Source organism: Rattus norvegicus, chromosome 16 (genome assembly GCF_036323735.1).
Source record: "Rattus norvegicus strain BN/NHsdMcwi chromosome 16, GRCr8, whole genome shotgun sequence".
Lineage (NCBI taxonomy): Eukaryota > Metazoa > Chordata > Mammalia > Rodentia > Muridae > Rattus > Rattus norvegicus.
The window spans coordinates 184,544-203,285 of NC_086034.1; the positions used below are offsets into that span (position 1 = coordinate 184,544).

The 18,742-nt window shown below is 44.3% G+C and overlaps 1 protein-coding gene across 14 annotated transcripts in view; it reads left to right on the forward strand.

The window, feature by feature from the left end:
* Positions 1–18,742, forward strand: part of LOC134482310 (uncharacterized) — a 399,485-nt gene that overhangs the window by 33,615 nt on the left and 347,128 nt on the right. For 5 of the 14 annotated variants that reach the window (XR_010058334.1, XR_010058336.1, XR_010058337.1 and 2 more), the window contains exon 1: positions 12,858–14,131. The exons of the other annotated variants lie outside the window; for them this stretch is intronic. The gene's annotated coding sequence lies outside the window, so the exon portion shown is untranslated. Of the gene's footprint in view, positions 1–12,857; positions 14,132–18,742 lie in introns of those variants that run through there. 14 annotated transcript variants of the gene reach the window in all.

Below are 18,742 nucleotides of genomic sequence, written 5' to 3' on the forward strand. Positions count from 1 at the left end.
AGATTCCAGGGTGTGGTCACGGACTGGGAACATCTGGACCAGAGACATCTATGGGACAGACGGCATTGTATGGGGGTAATAAGAGACCAGGCCGGGAGAGACATGAACTTGCGTGGGTTAATTGGGACATGAGTAAGACAATAGTTATTCTTCCAGGTTTGTGACTTCTGCATGCGTGGGTGGAGTCATCCTTGGATTGAATAGAGTTGAAAAAGATATTGCCCTACCACATGCTCACCTCTCTTTGTTTCATGATCCCTTATATGATGCAGCATGACCATTGTTCACACACTGCTGCACTGTATGAGGTATCAGTCATCCAGAGGTGATATGAAGTCTCCAGGAGGATATGGAGTGAGTAGGTTGTATGCAGACAGTGTACCACGTTACCTAAGGTCCTGTAGGTCAGTGTCACAGGAGAAGAGATGGGACCAGGCCTATGGGTATCAATGGGCAACTAGGTATTAACATATGTGACTGGGGATTTCAGTATTCCTGTGTAGGCACTTATATGATGTATGAATGGATGTGTTTGTGTGTATATGTGTCTGTCACTTGTAGCATTACATGTATACATGAGAATAGATGTCTTCATCTGGTATAACTACCAGCATGTATGTATGTAGGTTCACATGGTATTATGGTCACAAATATGTGTGAGTAGATGTGTGTGCGTATGTGATTTTATATGTTGATGGCAGCACCTGCATAGGGAGACTCTGAGTATGTGTGTACTGGTATATACAGGTGTGGATGTTTATTTGTAGATACTTGTATGTCTGTTCAGCCATATTCCTAGGTTCTTGTGTTGGCATCAGCATCTGTGTTTGGGGCTGCATGTGTGTGAGTGTCTGTGCAGGGGAGGGCCTGGGCTGTGGAGTTAGGGGTCTTCTCTTTGCTCCCAACAGATGGCCCAGCAAATGAGTCCCCCTCTGCCACCTGCCTGATGCACTCCCTAGGGCTCTGCTTCCTCCCTCCAGTCCTGCTGGCATCCCTAAGCTGTTTTCTCCCTCCCTCACTTCCCCCTGACATCTGCCCTCCTTGGCTGGTGTGTGGAAAAGATGGTGTTAGGGAAGAGCTGACAAGCTGGGCAGGCCTGGCCTGCACCCACCTTGGCAAGGCCAGAGAGTAGGTGGGGGCTCTAAAGTTTTGTTCTGTCTTGTGCGTGTGTGCACGTGCACCTGTGTGTGCTCATGTGTGTGCATGTGTGTGTCTGGGACCACAGCAGGGAGGTGAGCGTGCTGTCATCTCCTATGCCTCGGCTCTGTTGTCAGGGCTCTGTCGTCAGGGTGGCAGGCAGCCCAGGATAGCAAGCTTGTGCTTTGCAGACAAAAATGCCAGATGGTGAGGATAGGGGGTGTGCCTGGCCTGGCTGCCAAGGGCGAGGAGGCTTCTGTGCTCTGGAGAGTGGGCCTGTGAGGCTCATGTGGGCTGCTGTGGCTTCTTGTTTTGTTTTGTTTCTGTGTGGGAAGATGTCATGTATTTTGCATATCTCGGGATTCATTTCCCTTTGGATTCCCATCAGCTTGTTAAACAATATGGCTCTCAAGTTCCAGCAATTTTGAAGTAAGAAGAGTGCAGTTTCCTGCAGGGGAGACAAAATCTTTATTTTGTTCAGAAAAATATGTATTTATCAATTAGTTCTAATAGCATCACCAAAGTGGGTAAGCTGGGGAGGTTTGACTTCTGGATTGTCTGCAAGCCCTCAGGGTGGATAGAGATGAATCTGTTCCTTATAGCAGATGGAAACATCTAAACTGCACTTCCTACTCTAAACTACCATTCTAGGTGATCACTACACACCAGGGTGGGGCCAGGCTTACTCAGGTGCACAGCAGGCTGGCATCAGACTGAGCTATGCTTGGCCCATTCCTACCAGCCCTATGTCGTGCTGGAGAAAGCCTGTGCTTTGTTCCCACCTGAATAACCCTTAAGCACCATACCTGCAGGGAAATGTGAGAGGGTCTATTCTGTGTGAGAAGCTAAGGGATGTGAGGCCCTGCTGATGCCTGCTTGGAAGCACAGCTAGAATACTGGCTGAAAGGAAGCTCCGTCTGCAGGGGAAATTGCTGGCTGCTCACAGAAACAGCCAACTCCCTGACTCTGGCTTCCACACCCTGTGCCTGCTCCCGGACTCTGGAGATTCTTGATGGTTTCATGTTGAATAAAGTCCAATTCCCTCAAGCCATGGTCCAAGCCATGGGATTTATCATCTATTCTGTCACTTTCCTAATATGCTCCAGACTCTAAATAATATTTGCCTTTGTTTAAAGCTCAGAAACACTGGGACAGAAGTGATGGCTCAGTGGGTAGACAGTAGCTACACAGGCATGAGGACCTCAGTTTTGATCCAAGCACCCCCATAAAAGCCGGGTATGGCCATACATACCTGTAATTGTGGTGCCCAGGAGCATGGAAGCAGGAGCTCACTGCTCAGACAACCTGACTGAAAAAGTTGGTGAGCTCCAGGCTCAGTGAGAGACCCTGTCTCAAGAGACTGTGGTCTTGAACATGCACTCATGGACATATATGTTCATGCATGTGTATACAACACATACAAACATATGCCAAATAAACCCAGTCCCCAAACCTAAGAAATAGGTATTTTTCTTTTCTTTCCTTCTTTCCTCTCTCCCTCTCTTACTCCTTTTCTTTCTTTCTTTCTTTCTTTCTTTCTTTCTTTCTTTCTTTCTTTCTTTCTTTCTTTCTTTCTTCTTTTCTTTCTTTCTTTCTTTCCTTCCTTCCTTCTTTCTTTCTTACTTTCTTTCTTTCTTTCTTTTTTTCTTCCTTCCTTCCTTCCTTCCTTCCTTCCTTCCTTCCTTTCTTTTTTATTTTTGTTTGTTTGAGACATGGTCTCTCTATGTAGCAATGTCTGTACTGGACTCACTATAGAGGCTGGCCTTAAATTTACTGAGATCTACCTGCCTCTGGTTCCAGATTCTACGATTAAAGGCACATGCTGCCACACCTGGCCAGGGACTATTTCTTAATATTTATATAGTATATTGCTATATATTAATGTTAATTAATATTAGTGCAATAGTTTGTCAATCTGTTACAGCAGCAGATAAGGGAGAGAGAAAGTTAAATGTCACTCAGGATTTGCCCTATGTGCACAAAGCCTGTTCTGTACCTTGTACCTCTTCCTTCTCTCCTGGTTTGCCTAAACATCTCCTCCGTTCTTTCCTCACACTCCTCTCATGGGCTCTGAACAGAAAAGCCCCATGTGATTTTTGCCTGAAATGCCAACTTTGTCTCTGTGAGGTCTGAGGAGATGGTTGGAGATTGTGCACCCATCCTGACATGTGGGAGGCATTCTGTTTGCTCAGGTGCTAGCTTCCCTCACGCAGATGTGATTCACAGCTTGGAAACAAACTGATTCACTTGTGTTGTTATTGTCCTCACAGGACGAGTGTTTGTGGTTTGTGTGTGCCTGTATGGACAGGGTAACAGTGACCTGTACACTCAGCATGTAAAAAGAGCAGAGCCCAAATCCACCAGAAAATAACAGATACGGAGTTGGAAGTCTTTAGTGCTCCTTTTCTCTTTACAATACTATTCTGGTAGAATCCATTTCCATTCTAGTGGGAACAGCAGATAAGCCAGTGATCCTGAACTGGGCGTGTGCTGGGTGCTGAGGTTAGAAGGGTGGCAGACATCAGATGCCTCCTGCCAGAAGCTCCCATGTAGATGTGTACACGGACATTGAGAGAACTTTGCTGATGCTTCAGTAGTGACAAGAGTTAATTTGCTAATTGGAGCCCTGAAGGGAGAAACCTTCCTATCAGAAAACTTATTCATCCTTGATAGCTCAGAAGTCACCAATTTTTGTGTTGGGAAGTATTTAAATAAAGTGAACTTAACAAAGCCATGGAGACTATAGCCTCTTGTGTCTGGGTTATGGGGCATGATGTGAAGATGTGAGTATGTATGATTGGGGTGTGGGACTGTGCATGTGTGCATGTGTGTGTGCCTGCACACATACATGCGTGCATGGACATGCATGGGTGGGGATGATGGAGAAGAAGCATAAAGGAAGATGGTCATCTGAACACTGACATCATCAAGAGCCTTGAAGTTTGTCCTCTTATGAAGTTATGGAAGCCACTGCTTTATACAGTTTGAGAAAGACTCCATTAGTGTCTGCAAGGAAGACTGCTGAGCAGTGCTCCAAGGGAGATATGCTAGCAGGTGGTGTCTCCGGAGTTTGGTCACTATTCGGATGCATGAGATGGAGGTAGATGTGTTGACTACTGCTGGCTTACGTTTTCTCATGGAATAATGTGTTTGAGGATGGATCTGGGAAATGACTTAGTTGTTCAAGTATTTGCTATGGAAGCATGAAGACCTCAGTTTTATCCCTGGAATCCACATTTTAATGAAAGCCAGAAGTGGTGTCACATGCTTGTAATCCTAGCTGTGGAGGTAGAGACAGGCAGGTCCAGGGTGGACATTAGGCATTCAGCCCAGCTAAAATAGTAAAGCCAGTGAAAGGTCCTGACTCAAAACCAAACAAAAGCAACCGCCCAACTTAAAACTAACATGGAGTGGGTGAGATGGCTCAATTGGTAAAGTGCTTATTGCATAAACATGAAGATTTTAATTCGATCCCCAAGACTGTGTGAAAAGCTGGGCAGGACAGTGCATGCATGAATCCCTTCACTGGGGAAGTGGAAGCAGGAGAATTTCTAGAGTATGGTGGCTAGCCAGCCTAGCCAAATTGATGTGTTCCAGGTTCAGCATGAGTCCTTGCTTTAAAAAATATAAGGATTGAAGAAAACATCTAATATGGACCTCTAGCTTCCACATGCACATATATGTGAACATGTACAACATGCATATATCATATATACCCAGAGTAGGATGTTTCTGAGGAACAGCACCCACCACTGACCTGGGCTTTCACGTGCACACACACACACACACACACACACACACACACACACACACATATTTATATATACATCCACATGTACAGTCATATCCATACCACTCCTTCCCAAATCCCCAAGTATGTATGAGATGAGTGGTTGTAGGTAGTAGGTTCAGTTACTGCATATTGTGGAAGTTGTGGTCTCTGATGTTCTTCTTGCCTTCTCATCATCGTCATTCAGTGGCTGCTGGGGCTCTTGATATAAATTTCAAATCCCATACAGGAAGAAGAGAAATGAAGTGTTAATTCCATGAGTTTCTGGTATTTGTAGAGCCAAATAAGTGGTCAAAATTATTTTCAGGAGGCTTTTGCTTGGATCTTTTTGAGTAGGTCCTCATCTGGACCTCTCCTAGCTGCAAGGGAAGTAGGCACTACGAGAGCTAAGATTGACCTGACTGATCAATGTTGTTACAGCCCACTTCCTCAGGTTGGGTACATCACCATACCACAGCAAATCAGGACTCTGATACCTGGGAAGTGGAAGATGGGTTTGACAGTGCAGGACTGGATACTGGGAAGGCTCTGATGGCCCAGGCTGTGCTCAATGAGGAGGTCCAGGTCACGAAGGGGAGTCTAGGGATTCCTGAATGGCAGCAAATATTCTGTGATTGACACTCCACCCCTGCCAACACCTTTCCTATGTTGAAAGCAAAAGTGAAAAATAATTCTCAAAATTTCCTAAGTGGTCGTAGGTATCTCTGCTCTGATTTTTAAAGAGGAGGTTCAGTTGAATAGAGAGTTAATTTTCTCTTGCTTTGATAAAGCAAACATGATTGGTTTAGTGCTCTAAAAGTGGTGAGGCCTGGGAGAAAGAAGCCTAAAAGTTAGGCTGACTAAAGTCTCATGCAGTAGTCAACTTTCTTTTTTTTTTCTTTTCTTTTCTTTTGTTTCTTTCTTTTAGCCCAGTACATTTTATTTTAAATTTAAATGCCATCATGTTAAATGTGCTTCAGAAAATAACCAACTTTATTCAGAGCATCCACCAATTTCTATACTCTGAGGGATAAGAAGAGCCACACACTGGTAAAGTGTCTAATCACAAGGGCAAGCTGCACATGGCAGGCAAGCCACAGATGACAAAACCTTTTTTTCCATAGATGCATGTAAATAGATAACAATAGCCTGATGTAATGAATAATCTAAAGTAAACTCTCCTATCTGCTAGACTTGGGAGGGACACGAGAACACAATCCAAGAACAAGTCTGTGTTTTTGAAGAAACGGGTCACAAGACTCTCATCTCATTTTCTTGGAGTTTTTCACAAGTACTCAGAATTCCCCTCACATGACTCCATGTTTAGACCATGTTCTAACATATGACCAAGGCAACTTGTAAAACAAAACCTTTGATTTGAGGGTCACCGTTCCAGAGGGTTAGAGTCCATGAACATCATGGCGGGGAGCATGGCAGCAGGAGCTCACATCCTGATATGAAAGTTGAAGGCAGAGAAAGAGAGAGTTGATTAGGAGTAGCATGAACTTCTTTTTTTTTTTTAAATTTAGAGAATACTTTATTAGTTTTTGTAATCAAACCCACGTAGATAAGACCTTACATATTTAATACAGTGTGTTACCCCTGTACAAATGGAAAAAACAAGTTCAACATTTCTAGACCAATATGGCTGTTAATTTCTGTACAGTGCCAACTCAACACAGTAAACGGGGATACTTTTTTCCAAAGTTGACAGCACAGCTAAAGTTTCAAAAAATTCAAATTATATTGGTCTTTTTATATTTATATAAAAAGACCAATAAGAGCAGTGTGTTATGCATCAACAGCAGCAACAGCTTTTCCAGGTTCTGCAGTCATCTGAACAAAACTGTAGAGACATCCAGCACACTCCATTAAAAAAAAAAAAAAGGTAAAAAAACAAAACCCGAGAAAACAGCACAGTTCTGTTACTCTTGTGGTACCTGGCACCATTTTTTTTTAAATTAGCTTCTCAATCATCATCTGGAAAGAAAACATTCTGAGCAACATCATTAAAAACAGCTCTGATAAAGCACGGTCACTACTACGTATCATAAAGCAGGTACAAGCTATTTTACATCCACAGAGGTATGATACAGTACTGTCCTACATCTATAATACTAGAGGATACAATTTAAAAGGCATTATTTGAGACTTGATTCTACTTTTCCAGCAGAGGGCCCAAAGGATGGTGTGACACAGCTTTGTAAAGAAACATACTCTAGACAGGATTTCCTTTCAATAGTGGCACAGTTCTAAGGATTCATTCTCTCCATGAATGTCAGCTAAAACCGTTATTAAAAAAATGAAATAACCCTAGAACAAAACCGTATAACCACCGGATTCACATGAAGATGACCTAGTGGAGACAAGCTGGACCTCACCTTACCAACAAGCTATCAAATCTGTTATGTTTAAACAGTGAGACCTCCAAGGAAGGAGATGCCAAGTAGTGCTTCAAAGCTTCGGACCACAATGAAACACAGCATCCTTTTCAACAGAAGCAGAAGCTCATCTGAATATGCTCAAGGATGCTGACATCAACATTTAATCACCTCCTCACTCATCCAGGAAGAAGGGGAGATAGTTACTACTGTACTTTATTGTGTTCAACCAAATCACCATGTTACAAAAATAGCAAGCTGCCATAATAAAAAATAAGGCTCCTCTATCCAGCACCAGATAGCATCATTTTACTTTCAAGCCTAGAAATTGCACACTTGTATATAAACCAACCGAAGATGAGGATTGAGAGTTCATCTTGGTGGATTTTTCCTTTGATGAATATGAAGTGTCCTTCCTTATCTTTTTTGATGACTTTTAATTGAAAATTGATTTTATTTGATATTAGAATGGCTACTCCAGCTTGCTTCTTCTGACCATTTGCTTGGAAAGTTGTTTTCCAGCCTTTCACTCTGAGGTAGTGTCTGTCTTTGTCTCTGAGGTGTGTTTCCTGTAGGCAGCAGAATGCAGGGTCCTCATTGCATATCCAGTTTGTTAATCTATGTCTTTTTATTGGGGAGTTGAGGCCATTGATGTTGAGAGATATTAAGGAATAGTGATTATTGCTTCCTGTTATATTCATATTTGGATGTGAGGTTATGTTTGTGTGCTTTTCTTCTCTTTGTTTTGTTGCCAAGATGATTAGTTTCTTGCTTCTTCTAGGGTACAGCTTGCCTCCTTATGTTGGGCTTTACCATTTATTATCCTTTGTAGTGCTGGATTTGTAGAAAGATATTGTGTAAATTTGGTTTTGTCATGGAATATCTTGGTTTCTCCATCTATGTTAATTGAGAGTTTTGCAGGATACAGTAACCTGGGCTGGCATTTGTGTTCTCTTAGGGTCTGTATGACATCTGTCCAGGATCTTCTGGCCTTCATAGTTTCTGGCGAGAAGTCTGGTGTGATTCTGATAGGTCTGCCTTTATATGTTACTTGACCTTTTTCCCTTACTGCTTTTAATATTCTTTCTTTATTTTGTGCGTTTGGTGTTTTGACCATTATGTGACGGGAGGTGTTTCTTTTCTGGTCCAATCTATTTGGAGTTCTGTAGGCTTCTTGTATGCCTATGGGTATCTCTTTTTTTAGGTTAGGGAAGTTTTCTTCTATGATTTTGTTGAAGATATTTACTGGTCCTTTGAGCTGGGAGTCTTCACTCTCTTCTATATCTATTATCCTTAGGTTTGATCTTCTCATTGAGTCCTGGATTTCCTGTATGTTTTGGACCAGTAGCTTTTTCCGCTTTACATTATCTTTGACAGTTGAGTCAATGATTTCTATGGAATCTTCTGCTCCCGAGATTCTCTCTTCCATCTCTTGTATTCTGTTGGTGAAGCTTGTATCTACAGCTCCTTGTCTTTTCTTTTGATTTTCTATGTCCAGGGTTGTTTCCATGTGTTCTTTCTTGATTGCTTCTATTTCCATTTTTAATTCCTTCAACTGTTTGATTGTGTTTTCCTGGAATTCTTTCAGGGATTTTTGCGATTCCTCTCTGTAGGCTTCTACTTGTTCTCTAAGGGAGTTCTTTATGTCTTTCTTGAAGTCCTCCAGCATCATGATCAAATATGATTTTGAAACTAGATCTTGCTTTTCTGGTGTGTTTGGATATTCCGTGTTTGCTTTGGTGGGAGAATTGGGCTCCGATGATGCCATGTAGTCTTGGTTTCTGTTGCTTGGGTTCCTGCGCTTGCCTCTCGCCATCAGATTATCTCTAGTGTTACTTTGTTCTGCTATTTCTGACAGTGGCTAGACTGTCCTATAAGCCTGTGTGTCAGGAGTGCTGTAGACCTGTTTTCCTGTTTTCTTTCAGCCAGTTATGGGGACAGAGTGTTCTGCTTTCGGGTGTGTAGTTTTTCCTCTCTACAGGTCTTCAGCTGTTCCTGTGGGCCTGTGTCTTGAGTTCACCAGGCAGGTTTCTTGCAGGGGAAAAGTTGGTCCTACCTGTGGTTCAAGACTCAAGTTTGCTCGTGGGGTACTGCCTAAGTCCTCTCCGAGGTGGCAGCAACCGGGAAGATCTGCGCCGCTCTTTCCGGGAGCCTCCGTGCACCAGGGTTCCAGATGGCGTTTGGTGTTTTCCTCTGGCGTCTGGATGTGCACAGAGTGCAGTCTCTTCTGGTTTCCCAGGCGTGTCTGCCTCTCTGAAGGTTCAGCTCTCCCTCCCACGGGATTTGGGTGCAGAGAACTGTTTATCCGGTCTGTTTCCTTCAGGTTCCGGCGGTGTCTCAGGCGCAGGGGTCCTGCCGCTCCTGGGCCCTCCCCTACGGGAACCCAGAGGCCTTATACAGTTGCCTCTTGGGCCAGGGATGTGGGCAGGGGTGGGCAGTGTTGGTGGTCTCCTCCGCTCTGCAGCCTCAGGAGTGCCCACCTGACCAGGCGGTGAGGTCTCTCTCCAACGGGGTTTGGGAGCAGAGCTGAACTTTTGAAACGTTAGTGACATACCTCTTCCAACAAGGCCACACCTTCTAATCCTTCTTAAATAGTTCCACCAACTGGGAACCAGATTCAAAGTATGAGCCTATGGGAGCCATTTCTCATCCAAACCATCGCAAATGGTGACTAAGGATCCTTTATGTATCTCTTCTGTCCACAGATGTGAAAACAAGGCAGTTGCAGATGTCAATTTTTCCCCTCACTTATTCTCTACATCCACCTTCACACCCCAAAGACAGCCAACAGCCAGCCAGCAGTCAGTTAGCCAGCCGACAGACAGACAGACAGACAGACAGACACACACACACACACACACACACACACACACACACACACACACACTTTTCCCACTCACTCCTGGCATGTTTTCGAGGTATTTTTATGCCTAGCTATCTTCATTGAGAGACTGTAAAGAAGTGATTTATATTATAAAAATGTAATAAGTTAAGACTAGATTCCTTCCTTCCTGCTTTCTCCCATATCTTCCCTACTTCCCTTCCTCCTTTCTTGGGAGGAGAGTCACTTGTGTGTTATTAGATAAGTACAGTTTGAATTTGGGTGAATCCTAAATATGTTTTATTGGCCTATTTGGCCCTCACGCAGCCTCTTCAGGAGTTATCACACTGAGCTGAGAAGTGAGCCTCTGGCAGCCTGTCACACTCAGTTGCTGCTCCTTACTTAAGGTGAGGCCCAGACTCACACTCCTCTGTGGAGAATAAAAGGCCAGATGTATCCAAGCATTCACCTACCTGTCTGGGCCTGAAAGCCCAGCTGGAGAGGCCACTGGATTGAGGTGCTTCTTCAGGTATCTTGGCCTTTCCTTTGGGAGTAGAGAATGGAGACTAAAGCTGACATCCTAGTGTCTCAGAGGCAGGATAGAAGCCTATAGACATTAGGTTGGCTAGTCCCAGGGGAAGAGGAGGAGCCAGCATGGTTGTGTGGTGGTGGCAGTGGTAGAGGTGGTAATGACAGAGAGCAAACTCAGTCTTTAAGTGGGCAGGCACCAGTATGAGAACCTCTTGCTAGAATTACTAAGCATTAATGTAGTATCATACACCACACTGGAGGTAGCCTTCTAGGGCCTCAATGCCGGATCACTTTCCTGGGAGCTAGGAATTGTGGGCTTGAGTTTGGTTCCTTTCTTAACATCTGGGTGATTTTAACAGCAGGCCCCTCTCTTTTCATCTTGCCCCTGCTTCATCTTTGTAAAGTTCAGAGAAGGGGTTGGGAAAGAAGCTGGAGATTTCACAATTTCCTTTCAATACTAGGACGCTCCACTCTTTATTGAGTATCTATGAGGAACACAACTTGGCCTGGGGTCTGAGAAAATGCTCTGCCTTCACAGAGCAGTGATACCTGCTCCTAAGATCCAGATGCGAGAAGAAATCTATCTACAGGGAGGTGCCCAGCGGTCGCAAGCTTCCTGTGTCACTTGCAGATACCAGCAATAGAGGAGGGGAGGGCTTCTTTGAAGTTTAGCATGGGCAAGGTTGCAGGAGATTTCCTGGACAAAGGGGTCTAATGGAAAAGGTTGGGTTTTGATAGCAAAGAAGGTAGAAGGAATTTTCACCTAGAATAGAAAAAGTGTTATTTCTTAGGAACCAAAGAGGACTTGATTCTGCAATGTAGAAAGGAAAATGACTGGCCATGGAAGACCTTGGAGCAGCATTAAGTCCTGTATCTCCTGGCCTGAGGTGTAATCAGGCAGCCTTTCCTCAGGCTGAAAAGGAGCTGCTTAAGCAGGTAGTGACTTTGGATGTGCCTTGTGTACCTTAAAAAATGAAAATAACCACCTAGGTAGGCTGGTACTTGGTAGATAGCTGGGATTTATTGAGTTAATGCAAGTAAATATTTAGTACAGTGCCTGACGCATGCCAGTTAGGGCTCAGTAAACATGGGCGCCTGTCATGTTGTTAACACCGATGGTGGCATTATGGAGAACTTATCCCCAAGCACTGAGTATCACATCCTAATAATAATTAACGCATTCTAATAATAGTCCTGCAAGGAAAGAATCACTATAACTCTACTCTATAGAAATCTGAGGCTCAGAGAGGTGCTCAGGCCCACACAGGTAGTGGGTAGCAGAGGAGCAATTTGACCCCTGGAGTCTATCTTGCCCCCTCTGCTTCCTTGGAATTAGTATTGAGTTTCAGGAATAGAGCTGAGGGTCTTAATGGGTACCAAAAGGAGAGGGGTGAGTAGAGGAAGCATTGTAGGGGTGGGGTATTTTCCTCTTCTCAGCTAATATCAGGGCTCCACAGAAGTTGCCAAGCTGGGAAACAGACTATATATCTGCTATTTATATCTGGGTGTGCTATATAGTGTGCTATATATTTGGGTGTGAGGTCAGGCTGTGAGATCTCTAGATCAGACCAGTCCTAGAGATAGGGTTGTAGAGATGGGAAAGAGGGCTCTGGAGATAGGTCAGAAGGACTCATCTGGTCAGCTTTGGGAGGCACTAAGCAAAGTGACCCTTTGTTCATTACAAGTTATGGTTTTAGACATCTAGAATTTTCCAGCCCCTGGGGAGCCTTTAACACCAATATTCCACAAACACTTCAGTGAAGCATGAGTCCTTGGAGTCCTCCAAAGCCTTGGAAGCTGCAGCTCTGTTCCCATATAGCAGTTGCTGTCAGAGCCACTTATGGTCTCTCATGCCTGACCATTGGTAGCTCACGGGCTACCGTAGATTATTTATGCCAAGATTCATTCCAAGTGCTGGGATAAAAAGCAGGATGGTTAGTAGCACACCACACAAGCAGTCTTAACACAGTACCTGTGGGTGTGGTGTGTACACAGTACAGGTCTCTTCCTCTGAGGTTAGGATGTGGATGTCACCTGTAGGCTACATTCCAGTATATCAGTCCCTGAAGTGGGGGATTAAGCTCCGGGTGCCTGCTGAGACAGCTTGATTGGCAGCTCTCTCTGCCCTGTCTATCATCTTCATCTCCTAGTGCTCTCGTGGGGACCATCCTTTGGGTCCACTGACCCTTGCATCAGCTTGTTTCAGAGAGATCAATCTCTCTGTTCTGGAGGATTCCTGCAATGGCACCAAAGTTGAAGGCTTTGATAGATCTTGTAATGGCAGATTTGGTTAGCTTTGTTGTTGCCTGGGAGGCTTAAACCCCAGCTCCTCCTATTGTATAACTCCTAGAGGTTGGAAAGCTGAGCTCAGGATGCCAGCCTGTTGGGTTGGTTCTGGCGGGATTCCTCTTCTTGGTTTGCAGATGGCCAGCTCCTGGCTGTGACCTCACAGGAAGAGAGTAGAGAGAATGGGAGCAATGACTTTCCTATTTCTCCTTAACAAGGTGTTAATCCTACAGAGAAGACTCCACATTCATGACCTAGTCATTTCCCATAGACCTTACCTTTAAATGCCATTATACTGGGATTCAGTCTTCGCCATACGTTTTTGTTTTTGTTTTTTTTTTGGGGGGGGTGTTCATTCAGTTGTGGCACAAGGAAAATTATTCAGTATTAATACAGCATTTCCCAAACTTGACTGGATTCATTTTGCGGAGGATCAGTATCTAACTCACCTGGCTGACAGAAGTACTATGGGAAGTGAGTGGCAGCGCCCTCTATCGGCAGCGCAGGGTTAGGACTTGCTTCTCCACAGATGGTAAATACTCTGCAACCTTAACCAGCACCCCACTCTCCTCACCTATGAGCCGTAGAAAATAATATCAACTCCCAAAGAGTTAATGTACCGTGAAAATCTCAAGTAAGCTAGAAAATATTATACAAATATGTGATGTGGCTTGTTTCAATAGTGGGAGTAGCGGGGGTGTCAAATAGAAGGGTCTGAGCTCACTGCTTTGGGTCTGAGTTCCTTCTTCCGGACACTGGGGACAAGAGTGTTTTCATCCACTAGTTTTCTCAAAAGAAGATGCTTCCTCCTCTGTGCCCATCATGCCCACTGCAGATCTGAAATGCTTGCCCAGAGGAAGGGCAGGAATGGATCTGACGCCAGCACATTCATCTTAGACCGCCCTTATCTCATTTTCACGGTCACCGGAGACAGTCAGGGAAGATAACCAGATGTTCCAGCATCCCCCTCATTCGCTCTCTCTGGCTCACTCTATCTTTTTTTGTAAATTGAATTTAGAGGGTCTGTTTCTTAGCAACAGCAGCAGTACATGGCTCCAGAGTACTCCTCAGCCATTGCGGTGCTCACATGAGCCTTTCTTTACAGGCTGCAAATTGAGACCTACACCAGGACGGATAGGCCAGCCGGCTTGAGATCAGCAGTCCAGGGCTGAATTTAGGAGGGGGAGAATTCCCAAAGAACTCAAGGTGAGGAGGAGGGCCGTTAGGACTGTCCTTGCGACATGATGCTGGCTGTGTGACTTGGCTGGAGGCCTGTACCTGCCTGCTCTTGCTGTGTCCTGGGGAAGCTTTTATCCTGGGAGGTGGGGCTGGGATAAAATCTCAGAGCTAGCTGTAATAACACTGGAGGGTTATATGTAAGCCACGGGGCTTTTCCATATCCCCTTGTATACCTGTCAGGGATGTAGGATTGCCTGCCTTGCCAAGCTTGGAAACAAACCAGCCACAGCCAGCAGGCCAACAGAGAGTGGGTGTGACGGCTATGTCAGAGGCCCTGCATCTTTCTTTCTCTGGCCTGCTGTGTTTCCTTCCCTTCTCCAGAGAAAGAAAAACTAGATGCTGGGAGGGAGGCAGAACACATCCTTTCTCTACAGTAAGTCTTTGGGATGTCTTTAGTCTTACAGACAAAGGAAAAAAGTGGAAAGAGGAAAGGAGGAAGAGGGAGAGGAAGGCTGACTGCATAGATGGGGAGTCACAACGATGAAGGTGTGCTAGGGACACAGAAAGACAGAGTACTGGGTATTAAGGGCCACTAAGCCCTTTTACATGAATATCCATTGGCATCTGAATCAGTGACTGCATAGGCTGCAAGCTCATGGCCCACAGGTCAGATGTGACACTCGTGGTGTTTTATAGTTTTGGAATTAGTTGCTAACAGTTAAAAATGAGAGAATTTCACATGAAGGTCCTTTGAATGACCACAGGGATCCATGTGCTCTTTACTCAGCTGAGCAGGAGCTGGCCTATTAAAATGGGACAGGTGCTGGCTGGCTCATTGCAGTCTTCACACTCCCAGCTACTGGCTCCCATGGACCCTTTCCTCATTTCTTATCTGTCTGGTCATCAAAGGCATCTGAGCTTGCAATTCCTTCTGTACCAGTAATCCTTTGCCCATGGGCAAAGTAAGAATGCTAATAACAACCTACTGGAAACCTTCATTAAAATGATGTAGCATCATGCCTGTGAAGTGCCTGACACATGGCAGGGGTTAAAAAGTGTCTGTGTGGATCGCTCAATTGGTAAAGTGCTTCTCATGAAAGTATGAGGACTGAGTGGATCTGCAGCCCCTATACAAAAACCAAAGGGGAGTGGTCGTGGCTTGTGTCTGTAACTACAGAATTGGGAGTGGAAGGAGGAGCCAAGAGGATCCCTGAAGATCATTGGTTAGCCAGTCTATCCAAATCAGTGAGCTTCAGGGTCAGTGGGAGAGATCTTGTCTATGATGGTTTGAATGGGAATGTTCCCCATAGGCTCAGATATTTGAATGTTTGGTCCTTGTTGGGATTATGTTGGGAAAGATGAGACATGGTCTTGTTGGAGGAGGTGTGTCATTGGGGGTGGACTTTGATATTTTAAAAGTTCAATCCATTCCCAGTTAGTGCTCTCTCTGTGCCTTATGGTCATTGTCTCAAGATGAAGGCTGTTAGTGTCTGCTATAGCACCATGCCTGTCTGCCTGCAGCCGTAGGCCTCACCATGATGGTTATGAACTAAACTATCCATCTGCATTGTCAAGTCCCAATAAATGTTTTATAAATTACCTTGGTCATGCATCTCAGAACAGCAATAGAAAAGTTGACTAAGACACCATCTTAAAAAATAACACGGAGAGTGATTGTGGAAGACCCCCAACACAAACCTTTGGCCTCGTACACATGCTATCATGAGTGCTTATGCATCCACAAATATATATACATGTGATCATGTACACACATGTACCACAAACACACATGACCAAAGGTATTAGGTACCATCTGTCTTTTATAATGTTTAGGAGTTTGTGTCATTTGTATTACTGACTGACACCAGAAGACCAAAACTATCCACAAGACACACCTCTGTTTAAGCACTGTGTTCATTACCTTTGTGTTGCTGTGCCCAGTTGCTTATAGGAACAATTAAAGGGAGGAAGGAAGACTTAATTCGCTTATGGTTCTGGAGATGTCATTCATTCATGGTAGACCAGAGGAATGGAAGAATAACAGGAAGAAACCAGGGTAATGTATAGACCTCTAGTGCCATGAGCAGGGCAACTTATATCAGGAAGGGTTTAGCTGGGGCTTATGGTTTCAGAGGTTTAGGGTCTATGATGGTGGAGTGGAGGTAGCAGTTGGCAGGCAGCTAAAGCAATAGCTGAAAGCTCACTTCTTGAATTACAGTCAGGAAACCAAGAGAACAAACTGGGTAACTTAGTTAGGGTTTCTATGGCTGTGATAAAACACCAAAGGTAACTTAGAGAGGAAATGGCTTATTTAAACTTACATTTACATACCCTAGCTCATCACTTCAGGAAGTCAAGGCAGGAACCTGGAGTCAGAACTGAGATAGAAGCTATGGAAGAACAGTGCTCACTGGATTGCTCCTAATGTATAAGTCAGGACCACCTGCCCAGGGTGACACTCTCCATTACTCAGTAGTTACTCAAGAAAGTGTACTACAGACCTGCACACAGGAAATCTGATGGAGACCTCAGCTGAATTTCCTCTTCTCAGATAACCTAATTTGTGTCAAGTTCAAAAACAACAACAAACAATTCAAGCCAACTAAAACACTTGGAATGGCACATGATGGCTTTTGAACCTCAAGGCCCAACCCTAGTGACATACTTCCTCCAGTAAGGCCATGCCTCTTTCCTAATTAGCTACCAACTGGGACCAAATATTAAAATGTCTAAGGTTTTATGGAGGACATCTCTTTCAAACCACCACAGCACCTGAGGACACTCCTCTGCTGACTTATTTTCTCCAACCAGTCTTAGTACCTTTCTCCATGGCCTCTGCTTCAGGGTTTCTGTTGCTGTGAAGAGATACCATGACCACGGCAACTCTTATAAAGGAAAACATTTAATTAGGGCTGGCTTACAGTTCAGAGGCTTAGTCCATGACTGTCATGGTGGGAAGCATGGCAGTGTGCAGGCAGACATAGTGCTGGAGAGGGAGCTGAGAGTTCTACATATGGTTTGGCAGATAGCAGGAAGAGTGTGAGCCACTAGGCCTTGCTTGAGCTTCTGAAACCTCAAAGCCCACCTCCAGCGATACAGTTCCTCCCATAAGGCCACACCTCCAATATTACATTCCCTGTGAGTCTATGGGGGTCATGCATCTTCATTCAAACCTCAACAGCCCCCAAGTGCCATCACCTTATGAATCCATCAATCCATTGGTTAGATCAGAGACCTTGAGACTTAGCTGTCTCTGGAATCGCTATCACAGACACACCCGAGTGTGCTTTTTAATCTCTCTGTGTGTTTTTTATTGTCTCAGCCCAATCAAGTTGACAATTAAAATTAACCATCACACACAAAAACATCCTCTTTCCTGTGTCTGCTTCAGCAAAACATTCCTTCACAAGTCTGCCTTAGTCTTTCACCTATGTCTAATATTCCTTCATGTGTTTGCCCCATCAACATTCAACTGACTTTCTGAAGAGTCCTTAAGTTTCCACTTTAGCCTTCTTTGCACATTTCTCTAATTCTGACATCACAGGTCCCAAGCTTATTAGGGGCTTAATAGAGCAAGTTACAGTCTCCACTGCAGCATCTGGTCTCAAGGACAGATTGAATTCTTTTTCTTCATTACCTTCTTCTAATATTTGCTTCAGACTTGGTTGGGATGTCCCCTGACCTGAGTAACTTTACTGGTATGAGACACAGGCACTCAACTACAAGGAGTCTGAGATCCTGATTAGCATAGCCATACCAAGCTGTAGTTGACAATTTTTAGGTAATGCTAGGCATAGTGATACTTAGACCCCAGGAGAGCAACTAGATTCCAGATAAATTTCTCCTCCCATTAGGTGACATCAAAGTACATTTTCCTTCTGATGATCAAGGGTAGTTACTCTTGGCCATGTGATAGCCCCTTATGTGCCTGAGGCCAAAAAGCAATGACAGCTGCTCTCTTGGTGACAGTCTGTACTGTTCTGTGTGTATCACGGATGGTGGTTAATGCCATCATGGTTTCTCTGCTTCTGTGAAAATCAACAGTTGCCTGAGACTGTGACTACACTGCCTGGCTAGGTTTTCACAGTGGGTAACCCAAAGGATGTGTTAACATATAGTTCAAAGGCCTTTACATGTTGTGTCCACTTCCAAAAGACTATTCACATGTCTCTGCCCCAGACTTGCTCCTGTCTTTGTGCTCCTTAAGACTCTTAACTCAAAAGCTACATCATTTACTAGATTTCATCAGTCACTGTGTATCCCTACCTCCCCTCTGAATCTTTCCCTTTATTTCAGCAGTTTTTAACCTATGGGTTGTGAACCCTTTAAAGGTCATATGACCCTTTCCAAGGGTCACCTAAGACCAGTGGAAAACACAAATATTTACATTGCAATTCATTACAGTAGCAAAATTACAGTTATGAAGTAGGATCAAAAATAATTGAATGGTTGGAGGTCACCACAACATGAGGAATTATATTAAAGGGTCACAGTGGTTGGGAACTGCTGCTCTATTGGAAGACTTCAGGGCCTTTGAGGAAGCATGTAGTCCAGCAATGTTCACTGCATCAGCATTTATGGACCAGCCTGGAGGGTTTGTCTCTTTATTAGTTGTTACATGAGCATAGGTGTGAGCTG